The sequence below is a fragment of the Anopheles coluzzii genome, chromosome X (genome assembly GCF_943734685.1).
Source record: "Anopheles coluzzii chromosome X, AcolN3, whole genome shotgun sequence".
Classification (NCBI taxonomy): domain Eukaryota; kingdom Metazoa; phylum Arthropoda; class Insecta; order Diptera; family Culicidae; genus Anopheles; species Anopheles coluzzii.
This window is the reverse complement of record NC_064669.1, coordinates 16,291,647-16,306,693: the sequence shown is the minus strand read 5'-3', so window position 1 is coordinate 16,306,693 and position 15,047 is coordinate 16,291,647. Positions and strand designations below refer to the sequence as shown.

Here is a 15,047-nt window from a genome sequence, read left to right as displayed (position 1 = left end):
GGGAAATTTTCTGGGAAAACTTCGATGCACTCGATTTGACTGCTAGCAGTAGACTGGTGGTGGTTTCGCTGTAGCTGTCTGTTACATGACCACTGCCAGTCGTAGCACACAAGTGTGCGGCGGCGCCGGTCGGCTCGCGGTGCGCACAACATTAACCATCCAAACGTACTCGTACTAAACGTAAAGGAGCAAAGGGGTAAAATGTATTCAAACTGTTATACATTATTTTGCAATGTATCATGGTGGCCCAGGAAATTGTAGATATACCCTTATAGCCATAAAGCTGCATCTGGATGTCACACCAGGACTAAGATATCATATGGGATGCCCAAAAACTCTAAAACTCTCAGAAATCCAAGAATTCCAATAAATCTGAAAACTCTCAGTACGCCCATAAGCAGATGAAATTCAAGCAGTCCAGTAAGTCCCAGATATCCCAGAACTCCCAGAAATCCAAGAAGTCTCATAAATCCCACAAGTCCCATAAGTCCCAGAACTCCAAGAACTCGAAGAACTCCAAGAATACCAAGAACTCCAAGAACTCCGAGAACTGCAAGAACTCCAAGAACTCCAAGAACTCCAAGTACTCCTAATACTCTTAGTACTCCTAGTACTCCTAGTACTCCTAGTACTCCTAGTACTCCTAGTACTCCTAGTACTCCTATTACTCCTAATACTCCTAGTACTCCTAGTACTCCTAGTACACCTAGTATTCCTAGTACTCCTAGTACTCCTAGTACTCCTAGTATTCAAAGAACTCCTAGTACTCCAAGAAGTCCCAGTAATCCCATAAGTTCTATCCAAAGAACACAAAAAGATTGAACTATTAAAAGATTTGCAAGAGTCACACTCCACAGGGCAAAAATGTCATCAAATCTCACAATGGGGTTCGTGAACTAACTTGTCTAAATGGGAATTTCGTTGTAGACATCTTGATGTGACGTAAACGTAAAAGTATCGGCTAACAATGCCATGGATCATAGATGTAAGACGCAATAATCAGATAACAAAGCAAGTCTCCAAATGCTCTCCAAGGTACAATTGTGTAAATAACATATTTTAAATAATTTGTTCTTCTTCTTTGCCACAACAACCGCTGTCGGTCTAGGCCTGCCTTTATCACAAATGTGCTTGACTATCAGTGACTTGTTGATTTACCCATTGTAGTCTTAGGTATGGGGGCACAGTCCATACGGGCATGTTGTTAAGTCGTGCGAGTTGACGACTGTACAACGGGACTTGTATATAATATATGTTACTAATATAGATATATTTTTAATGCCAGGCAGAAGTTGGTAAAATTGTATGCAAAAACAACCTTACACATCTAACACCCTATGGTGAGGAGTTCATTACCATTGATGCACTAATTTCTGTTTTCTAAAATAAATACAACTTTGGCGACAATTGCACAAAACCAGTTAGTCGTTTTTGCTTGCCCGCTACCGATTGTGGCGCGGCGCATGCAAACAACAACACAGCACATGCAAGAAGCTCTTGGACACGCTTGAAACTAGAATTGTTTGCCAATGCCATTTACTGGTTCGCAGTCTGTCTGCCCTTTATTGACTGATCGTTTATCGCAAATTAGCATCATGGTAGCTACTCTCAGCGTTTCTTGCCGACGGTGTAACCCGAGGAGCTCATCCTGTCAGCTAATCTGCCATCTATTTCCATTTGCTGACACTAACCCTAAGGCTAGCTGTGAAACGGTGTCCTACAACACACCATCATTTTCGGGGGGAGGCACTAGTTGTAGTTCTAAAAATAAGTTCCAACTAACACAGCCTCAATTCAGTTATGCAGTTGTTCACAGCTTGGAGGCTGTTTGCTCAAATATGCAGAGGCCAGAGAAGGCTCTGAGTTTTTTTTCTTTTGCTTCTCTCTATTGGAATCTATTGCATTCCCCACCCAGCTCATCTCAGCGCCGTCGTAAGACGCGGTTGGTCGGTGAAGAAAATGGACCACTTTAGATCTACTTGCAAGATGATCATTATTTCTCAGGGTCTGTGGTGTTCCGAAAAATCAACAAAGCATCAATGCAATGCCCTTCATCATTCACGCCACGTAAACACGCACACACGCACACACACACAAACAAACAGATGTATTACCCCCCTGGTGCTGTAAAGTTGTCCGGGGTTTATGTTTTTGCGGTCGTTTATTCGCTCTCCCCCCCCCCCCCCCCCCTCACTTCTCCATCATAAATAGAGAGCGGTAATAGGGCGGGGGGAGAAACGCGCAAAAACTGCAACAAACACGGGAAGATGATGAAGCGCAAAAGAGAAAACACGCGAAATTGAACGGGAAAGACCCTCCCTCTTCACCGCAACCCCCATTCGGGGGTGAGTGTGTGTGGAGCGAAGAAGGCAAAAGAAATTTCATCTCAAGGGAAGGGGGGGGGGTTCGGAGCGCAAGCGCGCGCGCGGGGGTTGTGAGATTGAAACACTGACCAGTGAGGTGGCGGGGGAGTGGCGGAGGGGACGGAGCATTGTAATAGAAATGTGCCAGAAGTAACGGTGCGGCGGCGTCCAGAGCAGCCGCGTGAGATGAAGATGAAAAAGAACGCGCTAATCTTATGGGTCGCGAGGGGGGGGGGGAGGCGGGGAGGTTTAAACGGAGAGATCGGAACCGTCCGAACTGCCGGAACATCAGCAGTAGTAGTAGTAGTAGTAGCAGTAGCAGTAGTATTAGTAGTAGTATCAAGAAGAAGGGGGTGGGATTGTGTATGCATTTTCCAATTGGTACACCCCGCGCGATTGGATGGGAAAACTTCATGGCTAAACGGTACGAACAGGGAGAAGAAGAAGAAGGGAAAAAGGCACAACAATGCAATGGCCGATGAGTTCGCTACGGTAAATACTGCTATATAGACCTTCCTTTCGGATTTTTACATCCGTTCGGAAAATCTTGCTGTACGAGAGCGAGGGGAAGGGGGACGTATTGTGCAAGGCGGGATGGGGAAGCAGTGTTGCAGATCAACATGATGATGACTTCGGACGGGGTTCGTATTACAGGTATAGGAAAAGGCAAATCAAAACTCTTGTCAGGTATTGATTTATGGTACCGGAGCAAGTAGCGCGCCACGCCGGTGGTCCGAATTGCTTCGACATTGAAGGAAACGCTACGCTAGACGGAACACCCAACCTTCGCCTCTTACATTTCAAACCAGCTTCAATGTTCTTCAAAAATCGTCTAGAAACTCGATCACCATAGAATACGGTCCACAGCTTACTGTTAGCCCAATTTGCCACAGGCACTACACCTTCTTCTTCACTCACGACCCCCGCCGCTCGTGAGTTACAAATCGATGTTTTTTTTCTTATTATCACTTCACAGCTAAAATGTTTGAACCACCCGCAACCCACTTTTGATTGAAGCGCTGCTATTTACTGACGACATCACATCATAGCGAGATTTTTGGGGTTGCTGATGCTTCTCCTCATGTGTGGTGCATCAAATGATTTCGTTTGGTCGTGGCTGGTTGATTGCTGTTTTCCCTTCGATTATGAGGCGTGCAGAAGGCAACGATCAACCTGAAGCACACACACATACACACATACAAACACACGGCTACAACGTTTTCAATCTCCGCTCGGATAACTACACACTCACAGCATCGCTCTGGGTGTATGTTGCACTGTGGCCCGATGGGTGCGAAGGCGACGAACCCTCGGCAGCTCTGTGGCATTATTTTTCTGACGGCATTATAAAACGTTTCGATGATTTCCCGAGCGTGTGCGTTCGATAAAGAGGCGTTTGTTGCACACACCTTGGCGGTTTTTTTTTCTCTTCTTTTGATTGCAGCGATGATTAAGTTTGCGGGGCGGCATTGTGATTGTTACATTTCTACATCCCCTTCAGCACAGCGGCGCTCCGCCCCCTTGCTCTTTCACACTCGTTGATTAAATGTAATAAGTTATCCACGTGTAACAACAAACGGTAGTGTCGTGTGTGTGTGTGTGTGTGTGTGTGTGTGTGTATGATCGCAAGAGTTCAAGAGCACACGAGAAAGAGCGAGAGAGAGAGAGGATCAACAGCACGAGTGGAAGGCAACAATGATAACAGGCTTCACCCTTGGAAGGGTGTCTCGCGTTTTGCAACGACTTTAACCCTTCTTTCCCTCCTCAGGCAAACAACACACTGAAGGGAAAATCCACACCGTTCACCACACCTCAGCCACCACTCCGTACCTCTCCATCGGAAGAAAAGCGAAAGCTCGCGCCAGGCCTGATCTCCACGAGGGTGGAATGATGCTCAAGACTCCGATGCGCGGGTGGAGTATAAGGAAAGCGCAGTCACTCCACAACCAAAACGTAACATTTGTGTCCGTCCCTCTGTCCCCCCTTTACTGGTTGCTGCACGCGCACACCAAACACGTTTCACACTGCATCGCGAGGAAGTGGAAAACGCTTCTGCTGTTCGCTTTTCGCTAGCAGCTTGCTGCCTGTACACGTCGCTCTGGCTTCACGAAGGTTTGCCACTCGGAATTGGATGCAAATCGGTACCGGAAGCAACGCTAAAACAAAAATGCCACACGTCCTCTGTCTGAGACATTCGAGACATTCGATCTTCTGCGGATCGTGAGCTAAACGGTGGGGAAATCTGTTGCACCAGTTAGGAAGTGGACATTAATGAGCGATCACAGCCGACCCTAGTTGAGCAGAGCGTGAATCAGCTGACACCGCGCCAGTTGAAACGGTTGGCAAACACACTCAGAGAGAGAGAGCCTTTTCCGTTGCAGTTTTCCCCGGAGATGCCGACACTGTTTAGTGCCACTTTGCTTTAGTTTCACTGGATAGTACAATTTTGAAGCACAACGAGCAATTCCCTATTGGTATGTCGTCCAGCGCTACACTGCTACATTCACAGCCATCGTCCGTCCGTCCAAACAGACGTCCGACGACGTGCAAGCAGCATATTTCAGGTCTTGGTTGGGGGGAGTGGTGTTGCTTTAATAACTTTTCCAACGGCAACGAGCCACGCACACAACACAACACTACTGCCCAGAGTCCGCCGCACCCTTGGAACCCCAGTAGAGAGAGAGAAGGTGTAACGGCCGAATTGTTACGGTGACCGAGCCCTCCGAGCTCGTTCGCTGTCCCGCTTCTGCTGCCCCACTCACAGTTTCGCTCTCTCTCTTTCCCTCTCTCGTCTTCTTGGCTCTGCGACACAGATCGAGAGCGCGTTCTCGTTTGCTGGACGAAATGAAAAGCTCTAATTGTTGTGTGTTTGTGCTCCAGCGGCAGCAACAACGACAGCAAACCCTTTCTAACCTCCACCCTGGTCGCTCTCACCCCTCACCCAACCTCAACAACGGGCGCACGTTCGAATCCGGTGATTCCAGTGAGGAAGGTGCAAGGTCTGGCGGGACGTGAAAGAGGAAACCGTACTAAAGGGGTGGTGTGGTGAGCTTAAAAACTTTTGCCACAAACACTTGTGCGACCAGACCCCCCCCCACCTCTGTGTCTCTTTTCCCTTCCCTTTGTTGCACACACACACACAAACACTGGATTGTTCACACACACACACACACGCACGCACTGCGCTTCTGAATGGAAATCCGTTTTGTGCAAATTGGCGAACGCGATCGTCCCGTGTAAAGCTGCGCGCACACCTCTTCCTCTCCTGTGCTCCATCCGCCGCGCGTTGTTTGATGTGCCACAACGCCACCCCCCCCCCCCTCCCCCCCTAAGTCCCTCCTCTTACTGGTGGGTCACATACACTCGCACAGCGCACAAACACAACACACCCCGCACGCATTACGCAGCTCACCCACCGACCGACCGGTGTGCTTGTGAGTGAGTGAGTGTGTGGCTGCCACGGAACCCGACGCGTGACTAACTGCCAAACACCACTGCCTGCGAACTGAAACCACGGCGGCCGACCCTGCCTAGCTGGGTATGGGTGTTGGTGGGTGTGGAAGCGCCCGACAGCGAGCGGCACACTGGGCGAATAACCCCACTGGCGGCGGCAGGAAAACAGTGGATTGGGTGGAAAATGCGTTATCGCGGCTACCTGCTGTCTAAGCGGAGAATATCCAACCCATATCACAGTATAAATGCAGTCAGTCATGCCACATTTATTAGAGCATAAGGTAATAGCAATATTTTTATTAAGTAAATAAAAATAATGCTCATCGATCACATTGTTTTACTCCTTTTGGATCTCTGCCTGTTGTTTATATATGTTCTTGGCAGCCTGCCATCGTGAAGCATAGATGGTTCCATCGCTAAGTGCTCGGTGTCATGCACCTCATCATCATCAGGTAGTGACATCGAACCCAACTTAGATCATCGTCAAACAGACAAACAGCTAACTTTTCCTCCAAACTCGATCGAAATGCACCGGTATAGCTGCATTTTCCTTTAGATAAACATGAGTGGAATCGCAAACGGTCTCTCGGAACCCAGGTGTTGTGTATGTGTATTGTCGAAATACTCAAAGTACATCGATAATCGGCCCCACATGTTGAACAGACTTGTCAATGTAGAAGAGAGTAAGTAATATACTTTTTTTTGCAATTTTATCAATTTTATCCCAACACGCGTCGACACGCTACACATTTTCAAAACACAGGTAGCCGGAAGCCTTTCCGTTATCAACAAAAAAATAAAAATAAAAACTTTCGTCGATTTCACCGCAATGACAACGGTCAACTGCCACAAAAACACAAATATCAACCTATCTCGATTAAATCGACAGTAAATTATAGACATTACAGCGAATGCTAATATTAACATGCTTTGATGTATCTGGCCTGGCTTTAAAAGTGGAAAATTTGAAATGTAAAATTTTAATGATTTCGGAACGCAACGTAATAAATTGAACTGAACATATAATTCCTGCTACTACAGCAACTGATTTTACTTTTTTTCATCTTTATAGCCTATTTTTTGATCAAATTAACATATTCAATACTGTCGCATATTAAGTTTAGTTGTTTTTTTTTGTTTCTTCAAACATTGCACTTAGATATTCAAAATATCAATAAAATAGAAACAGTATTACAATGTTTCAATTGTTACAATCTTTATAAAACATAATAATCTCTAGAAATTCGTCCCAAATTAAAAAAAAAGACTAAACACGTTATTTTAAACAAAGGTGTTGGTAATTGTTTAAGATACTTCCTATGAAAAAAAACTTCTTTTAATCTTGATTTGCCTTTACCAACCCCGCCTACCTCGTCATTTCAAGTTAACCTAGATTCGAGCGTTCCATACAAGCAACGAAACGAACATAGTGGGTTCGGAACGAAATTCCCATCACTAGACTGAGACGTTTTTTATCCAGAAGGAGATCCAAAAATGCCATATCTTATGTTTTAAGTTTACAATTATGAATTGATATTATTTGCCATTTAAATTGTTCAGAAAAATAGCAATTAATAATAAATAAAATACATTGTTGATTTATGGTTTAGTGTTAAAGGAGCGTTGATTTGTAATTTTTGTTTACCCTACTCTACATTTTTTTTTTATTTAAAAAAGATAATAAAAAAAGATAAATTTAAAAGAACTTAAAGCATTCTTTTATTTTCCTCTATATTTTTTACCACCCCCTGTACCCGCTGTTCTTCTCTCGCTGGGCTTCACAAGCCTTTCGCTCTCACAGCGCACACAGCAGAGAGTATACGATGCGGAGCTGTAGCGGAGAGAACTAAAGATGAAAATCACTAGCAGCAGGTCGATCATGTTTACACCGACAACGATTGCTGCAGCTCTCATTCGTCTTTCTCCGGTCGAGTGACAGTTGCGCACCTGCCGAATGATCTCAAGTGCGCGCCTAAATGTATGCTACGTGCGTACACGTGCGCCTGCACCGCACGGTGTGTTAAACTAGGCGCCGTACCACTAGGCGATGTGCGGGTAGCAAACTGTTGGGGGCAAGCATTGTTCAAAACAGAGATCTCGTTAACAGTTTTTAGTGAGCGAAGCCTGGATAGATTTGCAATGGTAAATTTTTAAAAGCTAAATTGTAAACATGGAACAGAACGTTAATTGCACGCTCTAATGTTACATGACGATCTTACACAATCAATTTCATACAAAAAAATCATAAATGTTGTGTTAATGCACTATAGTTTAACGAGCGATTAGGTGCCAAAACACAACACTCTCTGCATGCTTAGTAATATTTTTAATTTTTTGCCTATTGCATCATACTCCATGACTGCCGGCATCAATAAATCACCCGGGATAGCAGCATCCTATCGCTGCAAGCCCGTGGCTAATGTTTGCGCTATAAAAATATACATAAACACCTACAGTAAGAGCTTTAAGAGCGCCTGATATTGTCATGTAATAACACGCCAGAAAATTATACAATTATCGAACCCCTAAACATTCCATTTCACGCACAGAGGATGCAAACAAAAAACTTCAACACTTCCAAGTATCGTCCTCCGCGCGCGATCGTAAATTTGTTTGTAACCGTCGCGCAAGCGACAACTGTTCATCCGGCGTTCATCCGATTGCGCCCGCCAGTGTGTAATGGATCTCGCCATAACAACACACGCTCTCCAACTGACGATGAACAGGTGAGCGCGGGTTTCTTCTTCTTTGTTTGGTGTGTGCTATGTTGTTATTGGTTTTTTTGCTGTATGACGTGCAATTGAAATCGGTAGAGAAAAAAAGATGGACGAATAAACAGAGAAAAGGTGGGCATGCAAGCAACACACACGCACAAGAGAGGAGAGCAATATTTACAGAATATCGAATGAACACAACAAACCAACAAGGGTGGAATGATCGTGTGGGTAACACGTTGAAGGAAATATATATATATGTACACACACACACACACGCGCGTACACACAGTGGAAATGATGAGTGGAAGGGAGAGTGTTGTGGCCGTGTTGTGTGGCGGGACGGGAACTCGTAAAACCGGTTTTTCGTTCTTTTTCTCTCCAGCCCCCAGCACACCCGGCCCGGACTCGACTGCTGACGTCCACCATCACCACCACACACAGCCACGCAAGTCGTCTGTCTGCCGCAGAGAGCCCAAACCCAAAAACGGACAACACGCTTTTGCCAACGGATTGCGTAGATAAATACCTTCGCGGGTTCACGACGATGGTACCGTCCTCCACCCACCCACCACTACACCGACGCCCTTTCGAGCGTCCGGGGCACACGGTTGCCATTCATCTCACCTATACCAAAAGGCAGGCTTGTGTGTATCTCTTGCCCGTCCGCGTTACTGCTGCTGTAGGCTTCTTCCCTCTCTCTCTCTCTCTCTCCCTCTCTTTCACCTCCTCTGCCGTTCTAGCTCCTTTAACAACCACTTCACAGACCAGAGCCATCCCCATCTGCTCGTGTCTCCACACACACACACACACACACATACCGGTACACAGCATTCAAACAACTTTGGCAGGCAGTGCGTCATCAACTGGTCATTTCATTTCCCCGATGCACGTGGCGGCAGCTTACGGAGAGGCACATCTACAGAGCGCACTCTGAACGGCGGCATTCAAGAAGGCTCGAAAGTGTGTATGTAATACACGTACAGCACAACACACCAGAGAGTATTACCTCCGCCAGCGGTATGTGTAAAGGGGTACAAATTTTACTACCGCATTTGAACGCTTTGTTGCTCTCCCCGCGGTTAAAGATCACCGGGCGGATTTGCTGGTTTTATCGAGACATTGTGGCTTGCGTGTGCAGCCCGCTTGCACCAACATCATGCCGTTGCAATGGCGACTGCATTGGTATGTGGTGTGTGTGTGTGTGTGTGTGTGTGTGTGTGTGTGTGTGTGTGTGTGTGTGTGTGTGTGTGTGTGTGTGTGTGTGTGTGTGTGTGTGTGTGTGTGTGTGTGTGTGTGTGTGTGTGTGTGTGTGTGTGTGTGTGTGTGTGTGTGTGTGTGTGTGAATTAAGATGTGTGCTCTCAGGCAACGGCATGCAAACAAAGGCAGCGCCGCTGTCTCTCCGTACTCCATTGCACATTCTCTAAGCGCAATGGCCGGGACACATACCAATACCCTTTTTAGAGTCTTAGCTGTAGCGGCAAGGGTTCATGAGGTCATCCTCCTGCGTTCATCAGAGAGCTCCGGTCGCAGCGTGTAAGGAACGTGTTTCTGCGCACGAGGATCGATCCTAATGGTCCTTCGAGCCGGATGGTTTTAGCTCGTCATCAAACACTTTCACACGATGGCGGTTTGGGCTCAAGGATCGTTCTGAAGAACGTCTTTCTGTGGCTGGCTGCTCGGGAAGCTGGCGGCGAGCCAATCGTATGAGTCATCCACCCACCCCACCAAGGGGGGCCCTGTTCATGCCTACTACTTGCGGACGAATTTGGCAAACAAAAACAACCCACACAGACACTTTGTTTGCCGCTACTCGCAAACAAACAGGGGGTCGCGTCCTCTACTCCTTCAAATTCACACACACACACTTGCAGGGAGAGACACCAAATGAAGATGCCTCCTAACAACGCTGTAAGAGCGTTGTGAATAGCGCAAAATATTTAATACACTCCAAGCCGCCGACGAATCTAACCTTGTACGCGACACATCATCAACAGACGATCCGAGGTAAACATCTCTCTCTTTCTCTTTGAAAAAGACCAACATCCAAAGATCCACAACACATCGCCCTCCAATTTCCAATTCAACAGTCTCCCCCCCCTCACTTCTCACTCTCACTTTTATTGTACGCACACAGTTTGTTTTTTCCTCTCCTGTATGCTGTGCTGCTGGACGGACGTGACCGACCGCGCCATTGCATAACAACTCGATGTACGCCAAACGGGGTAAAAGGTAATACACCACACCACTGCGGCTGCTGGCGCCGCTTTGCGCGCAACCACGTAGAATATCTCAGGTGGGAAAACTTATCCAAAAGTGATCAGGTTATCTGAGATTAAATCAATTCATGTCGCTTTTTCTCGAGCGAGCGCCTGTGCCTGACCCTGCAACTTTTGAAGAGGTAGTGAGAGGGTGCTTGCAGATACATAAGAGATCAGATTTGGTGTGATTTCGTACACACATCGAGGATAGGAGCAGGAATTACTGAATGTAGGATAGTGACACGGCACATTTCTCTGGGTAAGCTCTCATTAGACAGCATTGGGGACACCTGACTGCAAAGACCTTGGTCTACTATAGGAATCTTCAGGGTAAGATAGTTGAAGTAATCTTTGGAGTTGAAGTAATACTAAGCCACAAACATCCGTAATGCAATGACAACATGTTGGACAAGCTTCTCTGAGATCGCTATGGGGTCATATCTACTACCGTTAATCTGTATGATGCCTTCGGACCAGCAGATTAGGTTTTGTTATCCGGGGGGCTAGCAGAAGATATGCTATATAAGACTAGAGACGTTGACGTTGATAGGCTACCTCACTTCATTTTACTGCAGCTGCAATCACAGCCTCAATCAAAGCGTTAGCTCATAAAAGCAATCATAAACTTGAGATGAGAAACGGTACAAATATCAACTATCCAATCCAAGACTCTAGTAGTTGATTTCCCTACACATTCCACCGCGATTTAACGACTTCAGGAGCTTGCATGACCCACGTATTTCTAGCAATTTTACATTTTCCCCAGCGCGCAAACGCAATGAGTCAACCGATCGTAAAAATCGGTGACGAGAGAATGTGTGAAACAAGCAACCAGATGTACAAGCCGAACCTCAGCTATTTAGCTCAAATGGGCGTTTATAGCTGTAACCTCCCAGAACGTGCTATAATATACTAACGCACATTCCGCCACACGGCTAATGGAGAAAACAGAGAGACTGTGATTGTTTCCTTTCGAGGCAACTTCGTCCAACGGCGACACATCTAGAGATCACACACACCCGAGATAAGTCATCCAGTGCACACAAACAGATCTTATCTCTTGCTGAAGTTGTTTTTTTTGCCGTGTTATTGATGTGCTTGCCACCGCTACATGCTTCTACAGAGGCAGCAAGTGTACGCGGGACGTGTAGGCAAGATAACACACGGATAGAGAGGAATGATTAGTTTAAGCTAAGGCGTCACAGTTCCTGCCTACTGGCCCCATCTGCAACCCACTAACTGTGGGGGCAAACATTGCGTACGCTGGAGAGTATACAAGTAGTCATTGATGGTGTGAAGTAGACAGTTGAGAGGGGAAAAAACACAGACAGAAGAAGGTTTTAGAGCAACCTTACGAAACACACACACACACACACCTTCCCCTGCTGCATCATTGGCGGGCAAACGGTTGGCCGGCTCTAACTAGAACAGTACAAGTCGCAAATTAACTTACTTCACGAAACCAAACCTTTTTATCAGCTGCCAATACGCCCAGCTCTCCGCCCTATGACACCACGGTGCGCTACAAATAAGTCGCCAGGCAAAACCGCCAGCACAAACACACCGACGACACTTCCCTTTCGTGGAGCCCTAACCTTGAAATGGTGTGTCATACCGAAGGGGCGTGCAATTATGGTATGCATCTGTCCCCCTTCTCCCCCTCTCATTCCACATCCATCCTCTCCAACCTCCGGACAACGGACAACAGTCGTATCGACTGGAGCAATAATAATACGCCCTGCGCGCTCCGCTCCTCCACCACCACTGGCTGGGCCAAAAGCTCTCTCTCCCTTCGGGTGACAACAACCCATTAAAACGATGTCTGTGCGATCGTATTGCAGGGTTTTATTGCAAACTTCATTTTCTTTTTTTTATTTGAGCGCACGGGTTAAGCGTTGGAACCGGGGCCATCGTGGTCTCTTACACGCACACGGTGTTGGCTGGTTGGCTGGATAGCTGACAACAGCCGAAGACTAATGGAAAGGGAATATCTTGGGTACTAAAAATAAAATTACAACATTAAGAGGCCTTTGCGGGAAGGAGACTAAACCGTCTATCGGGGTGAGGTTTCAAGGGAGCGGGGCAAATACAAATTAAATACATCCTCTGCTAATGGTAGGCAAAGCTCGCCACGCAGGGCTAAAATAAATAGCGTTTAATCACATATTCTCGAGGATTTTTTTTTTTCGTTTTTAGTGCCTGCTGTAGTGATGAGTAAATACCATTTTTCCGGAGTCGGATTCAAATAAACCCCGGAATTAGGACGCATCGGGACTCATACGTACTCATCGGAACTGATCTGGACTGATCTGGACTGATCCAGACTGATCCTGACTGACTCATCCAGACTCATCCGGACTCATCCGGACTCATCCGGACTCATCCAGACTCATTTGGACTGGACCGAATTCATCTGGACTAATCCGGCCATGATCCAGATATAATCAACCTGATAGAAATGGTAATTATAATTGCAAGTAACATTTAAAACAGGAAGAAATTTGTTATTCTGAAACGTTCATTTTCGATGCCTTGTTTGAAATGGAACACACTCATCAAAAATTTTCGCAACGATAGCGGATAGCCATTTTGGAGTTGCCATCACCAAACTAACCTACTAGCTGGGACTCAATCGGACTCATCCAAACTAATCCGGACTCATCCAGACTCATTATTCTTTCTTTATTATTCGGAATTATTCGGAGTCATATAAACTCATTCGGACTCATCCGGATTCATCCGAACTCATCTGAACTCATCCGGACTCATCAGGACTCTTCAGGATTCATCAGGGCTCATCCGGACTCATTCGGACTCATTCGAACTCATCAGAACTGATCCGGTATGATCCGGACTCATTCGGACTCATTCGGCATCATCTGGACTCATCCGGACTCATTCAGACTCACTCGGAATCATCCGGAGTGATTCGGACTCATATGGATTCACACAAACTCATCCAAACTCATCCAAACTCATCCAAACTCATCCAAACTCATCCAAACTCATCCGGATTCATCCGGATTCATCCGGATTCATCCTGATTTATCCAGATTCATTCGGAATTATTCGGAGTCATACCAATTCATCCAGTCTCATCCAGACTGATTCGGACTCATCCGGACTGATCGGAACTGATCCGGACTATTTTGGAATGATCCGGACTGCTCCGGACACATCCAGACTCATTCGGAATCATTCCGAGTCATCCAAACTCATCCAGACTCATTCGGAATCATACGGACTGATCCAGGCTCATATCTACTCATTCAGACTCATTCGAACTCATTCGGAATCAGTCCTGATCTGGACTATTTCGGAATGATCCGGACTCATTCGGAATTATCCGGGCTCATTCGGACTCATCTGTACTCATTCGGACTCATATGGACTCATCCAAACTCATTCGAACTTATCTTCCGGACTCGAATCCGAATTCATTCGGATTCTTCCGGACTCGATCGGACTCATCCGGATTCGATCGGACTGGTTCGGACTCGTACGGAATTGCGGAGTGGGATTCATATTTTGAACACCGGAGTCGATCCTTAACTCCACTCCGGGTAATCCGGATCCATCACTAGCTTGCTGTTCATGGCGATAAACATCGGCACTGTGTGTACGTATGTTTACAATTATTCCGCACACGTTGAAAGGTTAAAAAAAAAGAATGTATCCACTGGTCGTGTGGCTTTTAGAAGTCTTTCACACCAGGGTGTGGCTTTTATGCGTTTGACATTTTACCTATCTCGCGCCACCACCCCGAGGACGCACTCTTTACGATCATAGATTCTTGAAGATATTCCGAATTCATTTGGTCATTCGCAAAACTCTTCGCTCGCAACAAGCAAAAACTCATTATTAATAAAAGTCATTTCTTAGCAACAACAATACAAGTCATATTTGAACAATCACTAAATGTGAGGAGCGATGCACAGGCGATGTAACTGATAACCCACCTCCGCCCAGAGCCCAAACACCATAATACGGTTGGCATGCAGCATAGCGACTTACACGCGCGCTCCCTCCCCCAGGCTCACCCTCGGCAAGGGTCGTAATGTTAAGATAATTGAATAATACCCTTCTCGGTTTCTCGGCTGAAGGGATAATAAAAGCCCCGTGTCCGCGTCCGGATCGATACTCACCTGCAAAAGGAAAAGCAGAAAAAATAAGAAAAAGCATGATTAGTAGGTGTGTGTATGTGAAAGCACCAGAAAAATGAGAGTGAAACAGTGATTTTTTTTTTAAATTATAA

General features: G+C 46.2%; 1 protein-coding gene across 7 annotated transcripts in view; it reads right to left on the bottom strand.

Annotated features, from left to right (window-relative positions):
• The window catches only part of LOC120961100 (serine-rich adhesin for platelets), a 52,436-nt gene that overhangs the window by 17,368 nt on the left and 20,021 nt on the right, over positions 1-15,047 (bottom strand). For 2 of the 7 annotated variants that reach the window (XM_040384775.2, XM_040384769.2), the window contains exon 1: positions 5,710-5,880. The exons of 3 other annotated variants lie outside the window; for them this stretch is intronic. The gene's annotated coding sequence lies outside the window, so the exon portion shown is untranslated. Of the gene's footprint in view, positions 1-5,709; positions 5,881-15,047 lie in introns of those variants that run through there. 2 more of the 7 variants (XM_040384793.2, XM_040384814.2) reach the window with 2 other exon arrangements.